Source organism: Chinchilla lanigera, unplaced genomic scaffold (assembly GCF_000276665.1).
Source record: "Chinchilla lanigera isolate Chin_1 unplaced genomic scaffold, ChiLan1.0 scaffold00080, whole genome shotgun sequence".
NCBI classification, from domain to species: Eukaryota; Metazoa; Chordata; class Mammalia; order Rodentia; family Chinchillidae; genus Chinchilla; species Chinchilla lanigera.
The window spans coordinates 8,894,564-8,912,183 of NW_004955481.1; positions in this window are offsets into that span (position 1 = coordinate 8,894,564).

The following is a 17,620-nucleotide window of genomic DNA, read 5'->3' on the forward strand; positions in this document are numbered from 1 at the left end:
CAGTTTCAGTTTTTTGAGGAATCTCCAAACTGATTTCCATAGTGGTGGTACTAGTTTACATTCCCATCAATAGTGTGAAAGAGTTCCTTTCTCTCCACAGCCTCCCAAGCATTTATTATTTGTTTTTTTTTTTATGACAGTTATTCTTTCTTGGGTAAGATGGAATCTCAGCATTATTTTAATTTGAAATTTCTCTAATGACCAGAGACACTGAGTATATGTTCATATATTTATTGGGCATTTGTACTACCTCTTCTGTGAAGTGTCTATTCATTTCACTTGCCCATTTTTTGATTGGATATTTCATTTTGGGTGTCCTTTTTTTTTTTTTCTTAGTTCTTTTATATTTTTTAGAACCTCTGTCTGAGGAATAGCTAGCAAATTTTTCCCCATTCTGTAGGTTGTTGTTTCAATTTATTTGTTGCTTCTTTTGCAGGGCAGAGGCTTTTTAATTTGATATGATCCCATCTCATTTTAAAGCATTAATCCAATCACTACATATTCTTCTGCTAACCACTGTAAATATTTAGAAAACTTCTGGCATATTCCTAAAAGCCTACTCATCGACTAAGCCTAACCTACATATCCAGTTTGCCTTCCTTTCAATGAATCCCTTCTTCCTTTTTCAACATAACTGGACCAACCACTCTTGCCTCTCAGACACTGGTGAGTTTTCCTGCTTTCCTGTAATGTCATTTTTTTCTGCTCACTCTGAATGCTCACTCCCTTCTACAAATTCCTTGGCTTTGATGCCTGCAGAACTTCTATTTATGTGTGAAAACCTAGCTCAGCTGTCTTCTTCGCTAAGATTTATTAACTTCACTGTGGTTTCTCAGCTGGAATTGATAACCCCTATAGCCCTAAAGCACTAGAACTAAAGAGCCAACATTTTAGATACTTGGTTTTGCATTACTTGCCTTTACTATACTTGAAGGTCTGTAAGGAAAAGGAAGATAAATGCTTAATAGATAAAACAACACATAGTGATATCAGTATCTGTATAAGATTAGGCAATGCCCAAGATGTGGGTAGGTGAATTAACAAATGCTTGAAAGAATAAATAAATGAAGTCAAGAGTCAAGAGCCCCCACCCCATGATATTTGAGAAAAATTTGAAAAGATAACAGTGCAAGAGTTTGTGAGATATATTCGTAAGGATGTTTTAAGCACTATTTGACAACAGGTTGCCATAAAATTATACAGACACAAAAGGATTACATGACAGAGAAATTCTCCAAAAGTTGCTGATGGGGAAATCAATATTCAAACCCATGAAATAATTTTAAAAGAGTTCAATATATCACAAACTAAATTATGGGATTAATAAAATCCATATTTTAAAATCACATCTCCAAGGGGATTTTTAACAAATCTTGACAGGATGAAGTTAAGGTGGAAGAGCAAGAACAGACAAGAGCAATCTCAGGCAGAATCCCAGCAGGTTTTTGTGTGATAATTGATAATCTGAAGCTACAATTTACATAAAAATGGAAAAGGCCAAGAAGAGCCAAAGCAATCTTGGAGAAGAACAAAGAGAGGGGCTTGTGTGATCTGTTATAAGATCTGTCTCAAAGTTTCAATAATTGAGACACTGTAGTATTTACATAAGAATAGGTAAACTGATAAACATGGCAGAACAGAGAAATCACAAGCGGTCTGGGACATACACGTTGGGCTGCTTTATGGCAGAAAAACATCATTCTGTCTGCTCCCTTTCATTCTGGGTTTTCTCGTTCAGCTGTACTTTGTAAGAAATATGTATATTTTAAAAGACAGTTTTAAGTCAGTCAAGCTCATTTCTATATAGTATTCTTTTGCATTGTGTGTCTCTCCAATCCAGTGACAAAAAGATAGTCATTTCAGTATACTGTTCTGGGGCAACTGGGTATCCATATGGAAAAAAGATGCTTTATTCTTTCTACTGCACACTGTACAGAAAAATCATTTGTAGGTGGATCACATCTAGGTGTGAAGGTTGAAACTATTGATCTTGTATAAGAAAACATGTTTGTAATATTGGAGAAGGCAAAGAGTTCTTTAAATGTTATAAAAATTGCTAATGTTAGAACTGACCTCTCCATCTAAGGTCACAAAAGAATGAAAGGGCAATTTAAAGAGTAAGATAGATAGATACATAGATAGATAGATAGATAATAGATAGAAAGATAGATATAGATATATAAAATAAAAAGAAATCCCAAATATATTAAGACCTCTTCAAAGTCAAGATTTTTAAAAGCCCAGTAAAAAAGAAGTCAAGAGACTTGAAGAGACAGCCTGCTAGAAGAGATACATATACAAGTGACCAAGAAAACCACAAAAATGTGTTCAGCCTCATGAGTTATCATAGAAAAGAAAATTCAAACACCACTTGCATACGAATGGCTAATTGAAGGGGCTGGGGATTTAGCTCAGTGGCAAAGCACCTGCCTAGCAAGCGCAAGGTCATGAGTTCAGTTCCCGGTACCGGAGAAAAACCAAAAAATAAAAAATAAAAAATAAAACCGAATGGCTAAATGAATAAGACAAATGCTAAATGCTGGCAAGTGTGTAGGTAACTGGAACTCCCATACGCTACTGGTGGGATTGTAAGTCAGCACAACCACCCTGGAAAACTATTTGCTCTTATTTTCTTCCAGAGGACATCTGTGTAATCTATGATTCAGTAATTCTGTTCCCAGGAATAGACTATAGATAATGCACACATAGCATCCCGTGAATTGTGTGTATATATTCTCATGTGGTGCTATAACGGTCATACCTGCATTATTTCAGATAACTCCAAACTTAGAATGTACCCCAATACAAAGATTGATAAAAAATTATGGTGTGTTTAAATATACAGTGTTTATCAGAGTAAAATACACATTGCCATTAATCCCACTCAAAATATATTTATCCCATTATTCTTGCCACTTTCTGAGACAGTTCTAGAAGGCCTCTCTTGTGAGTGTCTTTAGTGGTACTGTTGTAGCTATCTCATGTACTGAAATGATTCAAAATGTTTACGACAATTTCTGCAAATAAAAATATTGCAGTGTGTTCTCATCCACCTGACTCACAGGATCCCAGCATCCCATGACTTTCAGCTCTTCTCCAAAGTCAAAATGAGCATGAAAAGTAAATATTTTGAATGTGTCTCTTACTGTAATTAGTATTTTTAAATTTATGTATTCACCATATGTTTTGAACATACCTCATACAAATTGACAGCAGAGTGAAAAAATGAGTCAGAGTATATTCACACAGTGGATGAGTAAAAGGCAACAGGCCCAAACAAAGTAAAGGTATATTCAACAATATGGAAGATTCTCGCAAACACATCATCCAATATTGGTAAGAATGAGATGAAGTGATGTGATTATTAATTAGTGATTTCTTTATGAAAGATAATATTACACACACACGCATAAAATACTATAAAATACCTATTCCAATGTACCTGACAATTTCACTTCTAGGATTTATTAGTATGGAATTAGCAATACACAAAGCTATATAAAAGAAGACTCATTGCGGTGTTGCTTATGATAATAACAGAGGAGGCTAGTTAAGTAACCACTGTGGAAAAATAGGCAGGCAGTTAAAGGTAAGGACAAATAAATATCGATAGCCTTTTACAAGGACGTGAAGAGGCTACCAGAACTCCCCAGACCTTTGGGCATTCTGCCTCATATTGTCCTTTGCTATTGGAGACATTTTAGTGGGAAAGTGGAGAAGCCTTTTTTGCCATGACAATCTGCCACTGTAGGACTTTCTCAGAGTTGTCTATGTGCAGAATGTTTCATTTGCATTGTTTACATGCATATTCAGTGTGTTAAAGTTAAACATTTTAAAAAAGAGAACCCAAGCTCCTTAAGCTTTAAATTTAACATTAAACTTTTTTTTCTACTAATGCACTAACAAATAGTAAATCATCAGGAATGATATTTTCAAAAAAACATCCAATGACATAGGACAAAAGTGAATAGAAGCAAAATATATTTAATGACTTTCCCTCTGAAAGAAAGAAATGTGAAACTAGGGTGGGAGGGTGGAGTAAGGAGGTAATAGAGGTGAAAAAGATTGAAGTATGTTATGTGCTTAGGTGACTCTCCAAAAATGAAACCCATTGATCTGTATAAATAATTTTAGAAAGAGAGGGAGAATGGAAGAGAAAGAAAAGAAAAGGATATAAGTAACAGACAAAATATATCCAAAGGTTAGTGAGATTGATGAGTAATTTTGGATTTTTAAATTCTGTATTTTTAGATGGTTTGAATTTTGAAAATGATGGGACAGTATTTACTTTTGGAAGTACAGAAAAATAAAGCTGTTTTCACTTGGAAAAGGAATTAAATAGAAAGAATAATTATGTTATAGACCATGATTTCCTTTGTTAAGTTATTTACTTGCTTGGCAGTGAAATTCCTTTCCAGTGGTATCTTACACAGGAACTAACTATTTGAACAAATAGAAGCAGCTCTGTTGTGTAAGAATGGTTCACATGACCCCAACCGTTTACTCTTCTCGGTGCCCTCAGCTCAACCTGTACTTTCTCCTCTTCTCTGTGCCCTAGCATCAGAGATACTTCCCAAGAACCCCAAGTCACCAGGGCCCTCAACGTAAAGCTTTTAGTGCAGGTGACTATCTGTCAGCAGAGCAAGCTTTCCATGGCTTAATTCTAGGTGTTTAAAAGTAGACTGTGAAAGAATTTGTAGGATATAGTCTTATGTTTTGGAATCCCCTTGTATTATATAATTATATATACGCATCTAAATAAATGTGTAGGCACTAAAAGTAGTGGAAAGACATGCACTGTGATGTAAAATATTGTCATGTCGGCACCAAGGTGTCTTTCATTTTTATATTTTTGCTCATCTGTGTTTTCTAATTTTTTCTACCACAAACATATATTGCTTTTGTAATAAGAAAAAAATGAATTTTTAAGGGTAAACAGGAGACCAGTGATTTATTTTAGATACTCTCCTAGTGTTATTTTTCTGCCAATAAGAGATCCAGGTGACACTTGAGAATTATGACTTTAGATCTAATTACTTTTAAAAAACCCAACAGTACTTTATCAAGGCATATTTTATGTGCAGTCAAATTCTCCATCCTAAGTGGATAGCTGGATAAGCTCTGGCACATATATATTCCTGGGAACATAATTACTTTTTGTTGTTGTTCCTCTCTTCAAATTTTACATCAGATTCTGGATGATGTTTTTGAAAAACAGTTTTATTGTGCATGTGATGAAATATTGCAGAGTCCCATTAATACGTGCAAATTATACATGTAAATCAAAAGTAAAAGTTTTGTTAAGCTATAACTGACTTGTAATAAGCTCTGTATATTTTAAGTGTACACTTTTATCAGTTTGAACTTGGAAAGGAGGGTTAGTTAACCCTGGATTCACCCCTGAAGATGATCACTCTTGACATTAGGCAAATTACTGAATCTCTTTGAAACTCTCTTCTCTCATCTATGGTTTCCATGCTTACCTTGGGTGTTGGTTGGGAAGACTGAAAACATGAGTGTAACTACGCAGTAGGGCCACTCCCATGCACCAGACACCCAGTAAATATTGGCTGCTCTGTGGTTCTTGTGTTTTCCAAACAGAGACCTAGAGAAGCAAGGAGGTTACAAATCTTGTTAAAGGTTTGCAGGTTTCCAGATGGGCTGAGAGAGCATCTAACTGCAAGATAAAACTGTCCATCTTGGAACGTTTCAAAGGTACCTTCACCCAAGGAGACAACCCCCACTCCCACCCCCAAATGCTGTGTAGCTGTAAAACTGGAAGATTCTCTCTCCAGCTCTCTTTGTCCCCGGCCTCTGATTCTGGTTTTACACTGAGGGATGAGGGCCAATCTACCTTGTTGCCTCAGGCAAGTTGCCCAACTTAAACTTCATGTCTGTTAAAGGAAGAAATTGCATCATTGATAACCTCTCTGGAGGATACTGTGGCATCGCATGAAATAACAGTAAAAATCAGGTGTGAAAGCCCTGAAAAAGTGACACCATTGTTCAATAATAAGCTTCTTTGAGAGAAAAGAGTACTGGAATTTTACAGTAAAGAGGACCTTGAGATTCACAATTATACTACTGGATTTCTAGTCCCATTAGTGCTGTAATTGTAATCACGCTAATTAGAAAAATACATTCCAAATACTGAGGGTCCGCTAAGTACACTTACAGGCAGGTATCACTTTATTGATTCTTCACCACAAGCAGGCTAGGCAGACATCATTAATCCATATTGCAGATAAGAAAACCCAGAGAGCGTAAAATCTTCTTAGTCCAGAGTTTGCCCTTCATAACAGTTTTTCTCAAGCTCTTTTTTTCCAGAAGAGAAAGGAAGAGGAAGCATGTCCTAGCTCATTTCATGTATCTAGCGAGACTTTTGCTATCAATATCTGCCAAGAACACTAAAAACAAGAAAAATCATATACCAATGTTATACGTTACATAGACACAAATATTCTCAAAAAATGAAAGCAAAGCAAAACCAGCAATATATAAAAATGATAATGTATCACAATTAAGTAGTGTTTATCCTAGAAAAGCAAACAATTGTCTCAGCATTTAAAAATAAATTAATATAATTCTGCACATGAACAAAACAAAGGAGAATGGGCCTATTAGATCATCTCAGATATCCAGAAAGCAATCACTTGATGAATTTGATGAAGTAAATGTAAATTTATGATTGAAAAGCAAGTGTATCAATAAATTAAGAATTAAGGAGAATGTTCTCAATCTGGTAAAAGGCAACAATAATAGAAAAATCTACAGCTAAAAAATACATAGTACAAATATAGTAAATATTTTCCTTCAAAAGCTGGTACTGAGCATCTTCTTTAACTACTTCTATAAAATATTGCTTTGTATTTCCATGTCAGCAGTACAAAGCAAATTAAGGAAATAAAAGGTGTATAGGTTGTAAGGGACAAAATTCAGTTGTCTTTATTATCAGATGATATTTCTCATGTATAAAATCCTAAGGAATCTATAAAAAATACCAGAGTTCATAAGTGAATTTAGCAAAGACTCAGTATATAAGATATATCTATATAGATATATAAAAAAGTGAATTGTAATTCTCTTTCTTGTGACAAATAGAAATGAAATAAAAAGAACACTTTTTACAATAGCATCTAAAGGCATAATAATATGCTTAGGAATAAATTTTTAAAGATATGTTAAAGGCATCTTGAGAAATTATAGTTTATTAGCAATCATTGTGCCTCAGATAAACCTCACTGCCTATGATACTGCCACTGTGCAAAGCTTGAGAAATAAAAGAAAAAATAAAGCACATTGAGATAAATGAAGAGCTATACCATGTTCATGAAATAGAAATTTAAACATGAATTCTGTCCAAACTTTTCTGTAAGTTAAAAGGAATACAGTCAAAATTCTAGCTGGTCTTTGTATAGAAACTGAGAAGCCATATAACTTACACCAAAATGCAAACGTTTTATTATTTACTTTCCCATACTGGGACAAAATGCCTGACATTCACAACTTCAAGAAAGGTTTATGTTGCTTCGTGGCTTCAAAGGGTTCAGTCCATGACTGACTGGCTCCCGAGGTGGAAACTGCTTGGTGAAAAGGCCTGGCAAAGAAAAGCTGTACATCCCATGGCATCCAGGAAGCAGAGAGAGAGGGAGAGGGAGGGAGAGATAAAGAATGAGGAGGAGGAAGAGGAGGAAGAAGAGGGAGACCAAGGAGCTGGAACAAGAGTATACTCTATAGGTAACGCCCTCAGTGATTAGCCTCCTCCAGCCAGGTCCTACCTCCTGACACATCCAGCTATTACGCCACTGCTGAGTCCCTATGATCCAGTCACCTTCCTAAAGCCCCACCTCTGAGCACAGGAGGCTCTTGGAGCACATTTCAGATCTCACCTGTAACACTAATCATCAAAATAATTATGACAAAAATTAAGTTAGATACTTTGAATCTGATGCAGAATTTACTATGGAACTACAGAAACTGCGTGTGCAGTTCTAACATAGTCAAATATATCAACAAATTAGAATAGAGAGTTCAGATATAGATGCATACATTTGGATCCAGTTGACTTTGCTAAAGATAATTCAGTGTCAAAAGTGGTCTGTTCAGAAAATGGTGCTGGCTTGATGGCTATCCATTTGGCGAATGAAACTTCCAGTTTCACCATACACCATAAACAAAAACTAATTCAAGATGGACCATCAAACAAAATTTAAATCACATTTATATTTTCACTTCTTTCTTTATAATCTGGATACAATTATTCCCATATCTTGCTTTGTTATGCTGGCTGTGATAGCCAATGTAATATTTCATTGGCATAGTTAGAGCAAAAACCCTTGCTTTGAACCAATTTTTTTTTTATCAGCATTGAGGTTTGGCTTGAACTTGTGATCCTCCTGCCTCAGCCTTCCAGAGTGCTGGCATTTTGGGCATGCACCACTGCACCTCCCTTGATACCATTTTTTTTATGGAAAGAAGGTATAGGAGAATGTTTTATGATCTCCATGTAAAGGTTTCTAGAAGAAGACACAAAAAGCACTGACAGAAAGGGAAGGGAAGGAGGAAGGAATGGAGGGAGGAAGAAAAAGAGTGAGGGAAGAAGGGAGAAAGACAAAGGGAGGGAGGAAAAAGGGAGGGAAGAAAAGGAAGTTGCTAAATTTGACTTTGACAAAATTAGAAATTTCTGTTTTTTGAAAGACACCATTAAGAAGTTGAAAAGGCTTGCCACATAATGAAGAAAATATGTACCTGACAAAGGACCTGCATCACAATATAAAAGGAATTCTTACAAATTAATAGCAAAAATAGGCAAAAGACTTTAATGTTCACTTCTCAAAAAATACACAAATGGCCAATAAGCACCTGAAAAAATTCTCAACATGGTTAATCAGCAAAGAATTACCAATTCAAATCACAGTGTGATAGAATACCCCATACATTAGAGTGGCTAAAATTTTAAAAAGAATAATATTGGGCTTTGGTGAACAAGTGTTCTGGGTGTCTAAAATGGTAACGGCTACTTTGGGAAAGAGAATATCACTTTCTTTGTAATTAAATAGACATCTACTCTCTAGCCCATTAATTTCACTTGTAGAAATCTACCCGAGACAAAATTAAAACCATGCAAAGATGCACAAGGCCCACACAGATTTCTGCAGTCTTGTGCCAGCGTACAAAACTGGAAACACCCCAAATATTTATCAAGAGATTAGATAGAGAACTGGTTATATGCTTATATATTTGAAAACTACTAAACAATAAAGAGAAAGAAAAACTGCTATTATGTCCAAAACCATGGGTGAAGCTCAGAATCACTTTGTGATGCCAGAGAAGCCAGACATAAAATAGTACTTCCGGTACAACTCCAGTTATATGTATCCAGTTCTTGCAAAAGCAAAACTAAACTGTGGCAACAGAATCAGATCCGGGGAGAAGGTAGAGGCTGGCTAAAAAGGCTCACGAGGAAACTTTCTGAGATAATGGAAATGTTCTGTGTTTTGTTTGGGAGGTGGTTACGTGTGTATTAACATTTATCAAAAATCATTGAAATGTACATTTTAAGTGCATGTATTTTACTGTATATAAATAAGTCATATGCTAACAAATTTTATTTAAAAATAATAGAGTTCTATACACTATTTATTAGGTCTGTTGGCAGACGTGCAATTCATCTATACCAGGCTGTTTCTGTCTCTGATTATTTCCCTGCAGTTCATACCCGGCACATGGTCAATGCTGCGTAGGAGTCCGCATCCTCAGAGGAGAGTAGGGAGAAACAGGACAGAAGCAGGATCCCTCTCCCACCACAAGGTGGCATCTCAGAGCACCAGCAGGTGTCTTTCCTAATAAATCCAGCAGGGAGCAGCAGATCCACACCAACGTTAGCCCTAAAACCACCACGTTGAATTTTCTCCTGTTTTTCCTCCAACTGCCGCTATCTTAACCTCTGCCACTCTGCCCAAAGGAGGTTTAAACGGAAGAGAAAGAGAACAAACACATGATCCCCATATATGACAAGCACTTTTCTCTGTGCCTAATAAGCACTATCTCATTTCCCACTCAAACTGGTATCATGAGTGTGAGCTTCTGTATTTGAAGGTGAGCAAGCAGAGCTCAGGGAGGGAGCATGTGCTCCGGGTCACTGCACTAGAAGGGGTAGAGTTGGGGTTTAAGCCTAATCTGTCTTTCCACGTAACACAGTCAGAATCTGCAGGCCAAATGTCAGTGTAAAGAGTATTTGCAGGTGGGGGCCAAAGCAGCATGTTGTGGTCAGGGTTTACAAGGGAAACAATTAAATGCAGGACACATAAATTGTAGGATTATTTTATGGTATTCACCCAAAGAATCAAGTACAAAAGTGCAGGAAATCTGTCCATTCACTAAAGACCTAAAGAATCCAGCTGAGGCCTGGATCCCACAACAATGTCCTGCATGAGTCCAGTTAAAGACCTAGAGCCCATGACAATGCCCTCTGTGAGTCCACCTGGAGGACTAGAGCCCATAACAATGCCTCATGCAAGTCTGTTTCATGAATCTGTACGGGGAAGGCCCAAAGTTTGGTGGTGGAAGCTAGAAAGTCTGTGCCAATGGGATGAAGGATCTGTGGCAGCAGGCTGAGGGATCTGCCCTGGAACCAGGAAGTAACACTGTGAGTTGCCTACAGTGTAAAGTAAGAACCAGAGCTCCCCCGAAAAGTACCACAGCCATCCTCAGCGACAATGAGGTCAACGATAAAAACAGCTGAGTTTATATCAGGAAAATCAGTGCAACAATTTTCTCCAGAAGATTGAACAGTGCGTTGTCGTCCCCTCTGGAGCCAGGAAATGATGCTCAAAGTAAACACGAGAGTTCTCCCAAGATGAGCCACAGCCATTCTCAGCCGCAACAAGGTCCCAAGCTCCTTTGATGATGAGAACAGCTGAATTTATATCAGGAAAGCCAGCGTGACAAGCTCCTCCAGGAGAACCAACAGCCCCACTCCTTCCTCTCCAGTTCTCCTTTTTATGCTGTTGGCAACAATCCTCAGGTGGGCCCTCCACACCCAGCACCACACTGATTCAGTTCAGCTGGGTGTTACAAATTGACCACCAGCTGTCAATCCACCACACAGCGTTCTCACTGCTTCCCAAGGGTGAACTCATTTACGCTTCACAACTAGGTGAGGCAGTGACTGTTATTATCCTCGTGTTAAAGGTAGGAGGGGTGGGTGCTGCGAAGTTAATGAACCTGAAAGGGATGTGCTTGAGTAGAGGTGAAGCAACTGTTAGAAGCCCGCTCTGTCTCTGAGCCTTGACCATTAATGACACAACTATTATTAAGTGACCACTTTGGCAGCTTTGTAGGAAAGATGGAGTCCAAAGAAAGCTCACAGTCCATTTCTCCTGGTGCCTCCCAAACTTCTAGGGGTGGCAAAAATGGCTTTACCCTTCTTCTTGTCCACTAGAAGTTCCAGGAGCCTTCAGGAACTCACTGTAGTGTTTCCAGCCCTTAGAAGTCTTCTAAGACCCTGACTGCCCATCTATCTACCAACCTTTCTGAGTACCTACTGAATTCCAAACATTAATTATGGAAGCATGTGCTCACCCTTAAGGAGCTCTCATACCATGGGGAAGGTCATATGCAAAGCAAAACCACAGAGAGGCAATCCCACTAGTGACTAATCACCGTATGAATGGCACAGAATTTCTGCCTAGTCAGCGAGGACTTCCTATTGGAGGAGGGTCTTCCATTGAGACTTTGAGAGTGAGTAAGGCTTGAAGGGAGAAGGAAGGGGTCAGGATGCAGCCTCAGCCAGAATAGGGAACTTCAGGGTAGATGGACAGATCAGCTAGACTGGATGCAGAATGCCAGGGCAAATGGTGAGAAATCAATTCACAGGGCTCAGCTGGGTTCACACTGAGGGCCTAAATGATGATATTTTATAAACTGAGGGTTTCTAATGGCCCCAAGCCACACAAAGTGTGCAGGAAGAGGGTGCAAGATGAAGCCAGTCACTGAAAAATCGCTGTGAGCAAGTCTTGCAGAAATGCATGGAAATGAGGAGGCTGTGGGTACAGGAGGAAGGGAACTGAGTCATGTGGAAGACTTCCCATGAGTCACGCTAAGTATTTAGCATATGTAATAATTTAATCCTCCCAAGGGTCTTAAAAGGCCCATGCTATTATTATCTCTGGTTTACAGATGATGAAAATAAGATATGCGAGATCAAGGAAGCTTCCCAAGGTTACCTGGACTCGAACAGCAAAATTTGGGCTTACACCACATTCCCACCCCACTAAATCCTGACAGCACAGCTTACTCTCTTAACCACCATGCTGTATGGCCTTTATATCACTGGTATAGCAAATTCTAGGCTGGAAAAATCTGGGAAGTATTTGGCTTTGTCTGTAGTATCTACTGGGTTGATAAAAATATTGAGGGCTCTTCCCTCTAAAGATGCTCCGTATGTTCACAGTAGCCAATATCTCTAAATGACACATTCCTAGAACTTTAGAACTGTGTAGAGCTGAGTACCATTTCTGGCTTATGAATTCAGAGGTGACAAGAATTGAAACCTGATGTTGTCTGTTCTTAGAGGCTGATGCAAGTCAAGGTGGACCCCAGGAGAGAGGAATTATCAGAGGAATGCACCAGCAGGGTCACCTTTCAGCACCTCCACCATCTGCTCTCAGAAAAAAAGGAGGAGCTAAGTACTTTGCTGCCATCCACATGTGCCTCAGAAGGCCCAGGTGTAGGTTGGAGAGGAAGCACCATGTCCCTCCAGCTCTTTGGATGTGGCTGGGGAAATGGACCGCAGATGCATCTCACTTATCAGGCACAGGATAATTCCCATCTGCACAGCTGAGTTCAAGCCCCAGAAGGATTTCCCCTAACTGTGTAGAGATCTGTCTAAAGCAGCAAGAGCCTCAGGTTTACAGCAGCATGGAGCAAGCACCCTGGGAGTTGGCTGATGCTGATACGCATTTTGGAACCACTGCAGGTGGTGAAAGGGAAGCAGATATATCTGGCTCTGGGCAAGAAGACTAGAAATAAAGCCAGTGGCAAAGCAATTCATAAGAATTGAGAGTAGAATTTCATTTATGTAGTTTTGTGCTTTCTCTTTTGGAGTTCTGGAAGGACAGACTTCAGGGTAGAATCTGTTGCTGAGAGAAGAGACCTTAGAAGTGGAGGCTGTAGGGAAGCGAGTGATGAGACCATGTGACAGAAATCTTATCCTAGCATAAGTGAGGCTCCGACAGGTCTTGGAGGTGGTGATAAACTCCTGCAGAATGTCTTTGAGGCTGGTAGCTATGGTACTGGGTCATCTGCTGGGACCACAGTTGAAATGAAAGGGAAACAGAGGTGTCTTAGCCACTTTTTTCCTTGCTGGGGCAAAGTACCTGACACAAGGTAAGGAAGGAAAGGCTTATTTCTGCCTTCAGGTTTTGGAGGTTTCAGTCTATATTTGGCTGGATCCAAGGCAGGGCAGCACGACAGACAGGCATCACAGAGGAGAAATAGTTCATGGTGTGGCAGGGCAGGGAGAAGACAGAAGGCAATGCGCAATGAGCAGCAAGCAGCAGAACAGCAGAAGCTGCAGCAGTAAGCCTGCCTCTCCCTTTTATGCCCTCCAGGATACTAGGCTTTGGAGTAGGCCTTCCTGTATCCACACTCAGAACTATGCTAAACCAATCAGTAGGCTAATTTAGTATTCATGCACCCTTAATCCCAGTATCCCATTCTCAATCCCTGTATCACACGCAACTTATATCCAGCCACCTCCAAAACCCCCACCTATGACCACGTGAGGCTTTGAGGAGACATCTAGATATAAGCCATAATTTTCTGCCCCTGGCCCTCAGAAGACTCATGTGCATCCCTTTGTGCAAAAGGTATTTAGCCTATCTCTAAAAGTTGCCAAAGTACTAATAGTTTCAGCATTGTTTAAAAGTCCAACTACAAAGTTTCCTCTGAGAGTTAAGGCAAACTGTTAGCAGTGAACCCTCTGTACAAATAAAAAGAAAGTTAAAAACTTCCAACATAAAATAGGATAAGATAAATATTCCCATTCTAAAAGGTACATATAAGGGGATATAGGAAGAATGGGAACAAAGCAAGTTCAAAACCCAGCAGGGCAAACTTAGTAACTGGTTCTTTAATCTGGAAGTGACATCACTCCCCACATATTGGACACAGCATGGTCCTGTCTGCTGCACGGGGACCTGGGGAGAGTCAAGGAGCAGATAAAATCTGTCAGGTGGGCACCACCATCTCTGATGTGCTTGGCAGAGCCTGGCATCTTTCATCCAGAGAACTCTCTTAATTCAGCTCTTAATGGCCCAAGACTTATAATTCCCTTGAAGAACTCCAACATAAACACTATGGTTAATTTACTACACATTTTGCGATGCACTGATGTACATCCATACTGCTGGCCTCTGCTCCTCTGGACAACGTTCACACAAAGAAGGAAGATGCATGACTCTGTCCCCAGGGACAGCTGTGCATCATAATGTTCAGCACACCAGGAACTGTGGTCCCTGGCAGAATGTCACCAAACTTCTCAGAGCAAAGGCAAAGCCCAGTGGCAGGGAATGTGTCTATTGGCATGTTATGGTACTATGTTAGGTCCCACTGGATTAAATTATGGCCGGGGGTCTGTTTGTAACACTGAGATCCTTTTGTGAATGTAGCAGGCAAAAATGGGTGAATACAGCCTCTTGTTGAGAATAATAAGATAACAACTCTTAGTCTGCATCATACCCATATTCAGATGAGGACACTGAAGCTCAGGAAGCTAACCGACTTCAGTGGCCACATAGTCAGTGAACGGCAGAGCTAGAGGCCAGTGGTACTCTTGCATGATTGGATGGTCACAAGCAGTTTGAGAGGCAGAGGGTATGTGATAAAAGACAATGAACTGGAGGTAGGATGCTGGGGTTATGGTGCTGGTCTTGCCACCAAAGGTGATCGATTTTGATCACATTATCTCAGGGCCTCTGTCTTTCTATTTTTAAAAGGAAGCTGCTGAGTGAGATGTCTTGAAGTCCTCTCCATTTCTTCAAAGTGGCTACCATATCCCAGGTGGGGCTGATGGCTGAGTGGCATTTAGAGGAGAAGGGCACCCTGCCACCCCACTATGCAGGAATACTCCAGCATGTGAAATCTGACCCTAGGAGAACTCAGCTCACTTTCTTTCACCTCCAAGTCTTCTTTCACAGTGCCTTCCATGGTGGAGAAGTGACTGGACAGCAGGAAGAGGGAAGAGAACTGACCCTCTGTTGCTGGCTTCTCCTCCAGCCTTGTCAGGCAAGAGCTTCAGAACTGGGGTCAGAGAGTTGATCTCAGCTGTCAGGAGCTACAGCCTCAGCTACTCTGCCTTTGTGAGGCTTTGTGCTTACACTTGCCTGCTTCTGCCTGTGGCCCAGTCCTGCCGTATGCCGGCAGTTGGGCCTGACAAGTAGCTTGAAGATAAGGGGAGGCCTTGATGAGTGGAGAGGATGCAAGCAAGGAGGAAAGAGCATGAGGCCAGAGACTGGAATTCTGAGCCCCTTGTGGAAGGCCATTGCTGGCCTTCACTGGCCCTGGCCTCTGCTGTCCCTGTCACTGAACTCCTTCGGAACTTGGCTTCCAACCTCCTTTTTTGACACTCATTCTTGAGACTTAGATCCTCTCTCCAGAGCTTATGTTCCCCTCTCTTGGCACTAGCGTTCATCATCCCAGTGGTAAGCATGAGTCCGTCCTTGGGACTAACCCTGTCCCCACACCCGGCACTGAGCCACCTTCACTCACCCCTGATACTTGGCACAAGTCCTGCAGTTAATCCCTTTCTGGTATGATTCTACCTCCCATCCCTGCCTTCAGTCCACCTGCTCAGACTTAGCCAGATGTCACCTACCGAAGCTGTGCTGTGCAGCTGAGACAATCCCTTCAACGACCTCATTAAGCCTAGGTAGCCAGGCTCCTGTACTTTCCCTCCCACTGAATGTCACCATGCCCTTGTGCAGAGGAACTCTCCTCACATGGCCTCTAAGGTTTTAGAAAAGACAGTGTAGCACAGAGCTTGGGGCCCCGGCCCTCCAGACCCTGGGGCTATTTCCCTCTTACCATCTGCCATAGCCCAGGCCCAGACCACAATGACAAAGTGGTCCAGCTGCCTCCCAGGATGCCCTGAGATTCTGAAAGAGTGACATCATCCTTGTCCTTTCTCTACTTCCCAGTCTGAACTATTGTTCTGAGCTTCCTCTCTCACCTTGGCCACTTCTGTACCCCATGAACCCTGCATGCACACTACCTCCCTGCCAGCCCTCCCCTACTGCACAGACACCTGGATCCTGGGTGATGTCACTTTTATGGAGAAGGCCTCAGGAGTCCCAGTGCAGCACAGAAAACACTTACACACTATCAAATTCCACTCTGGAGCCAATGCCTACCTTTAGCTCGTCCTGCTCCACACTACAGGGTTTATCCTTAGAACTGGGCCTTTCTTCCAGGTCCTCTTTCCTTCTTCCTGGAGGCCCCTACTGCGGCTCATTCCTACTGATGGAACCTGAAAATGCCTCTCAAGCAAAAGTACTCGCTAAGCAAGGAAGTCCTCTTTCCACTTTCTTACATCAAGAAATGTGCTCTTGCTTTCTAACCCTTCCATTCCTTGTAAAGCCTGGGGATCTGAAACTGCTGAGCAGTAGGCACCTTGCAAATGTTTTCCCAAGTGGAGCCAGCTTCCTTCCTCATCCAGTGAGCTGGGGAATGCCAGCAGCTTAATTTTAGCAGCATTTATTTTCCTTTTGGGTCACAACACATGCATTTTCAGACACAGACCTCACTGACCCTCCTACCATCTTTTGTCCCCCGGCCATGCTTCTGGATGCAGTCATGAAGGATCCTGAAAGAGGAAACAGGAAGGCAAAGGAGGAAGGAAATATAGGAAAGGTGAATTTTCACAAGCTCAGGGCAGGCAGGTACATGCCTCTGGGTCTGGCAGGGTATATCACACTTTCTGTGGGCATAGCTAGGAAAAATGCACAGAACCTATTGGTGATTTCTAGCTCAGAGAGTTGCCTCTAAATCATGAAAGTTACTCTAAAGCCAAAGAGACATAATACCTTTGAGGAATTCTAACTGACACAAGATTATAAATGTGGCTTCCCAATTCAATAAGTTGGTATCTCTGGCAGAGACTCTTGGAGACAAGCAGTCCAAAATGACCTTGCAAGAAGCACAGTGGAGCAAGAAAAGAAAGAAAGAAACAGTCATGGCATATGGGGTTAATAATATCCCTTCGTTATTGAGGTCTTATTAGGTCTACAATCTCCTGAATAAGTGTAACATGAAGGTTAAATAAAACGAGGCAAATGGAATGATTTCAGGGCCCCAGGAAGATCAAAGCCCTCTCACAGAATTCAAGATTCTCTCAGGGGTAAGACCACGACCTTCTCTGGGTGGCCTATATTTATTTGGTTATCAGAAGAAGGGAGAGGAGTACTCAAGAAGGGCAGAACCACTCAAGGACTTCTTTAAGTAAGGTATAAAGTTAATCCACTGAAGAATGAGATGCCTGAAGCTATAGTCTTCATCTAGTTGACTCAGGTGTCCTTGGCTGTGATCTTGTCTTGTCCTTTGAGGCTTTCTGGCTTCATCC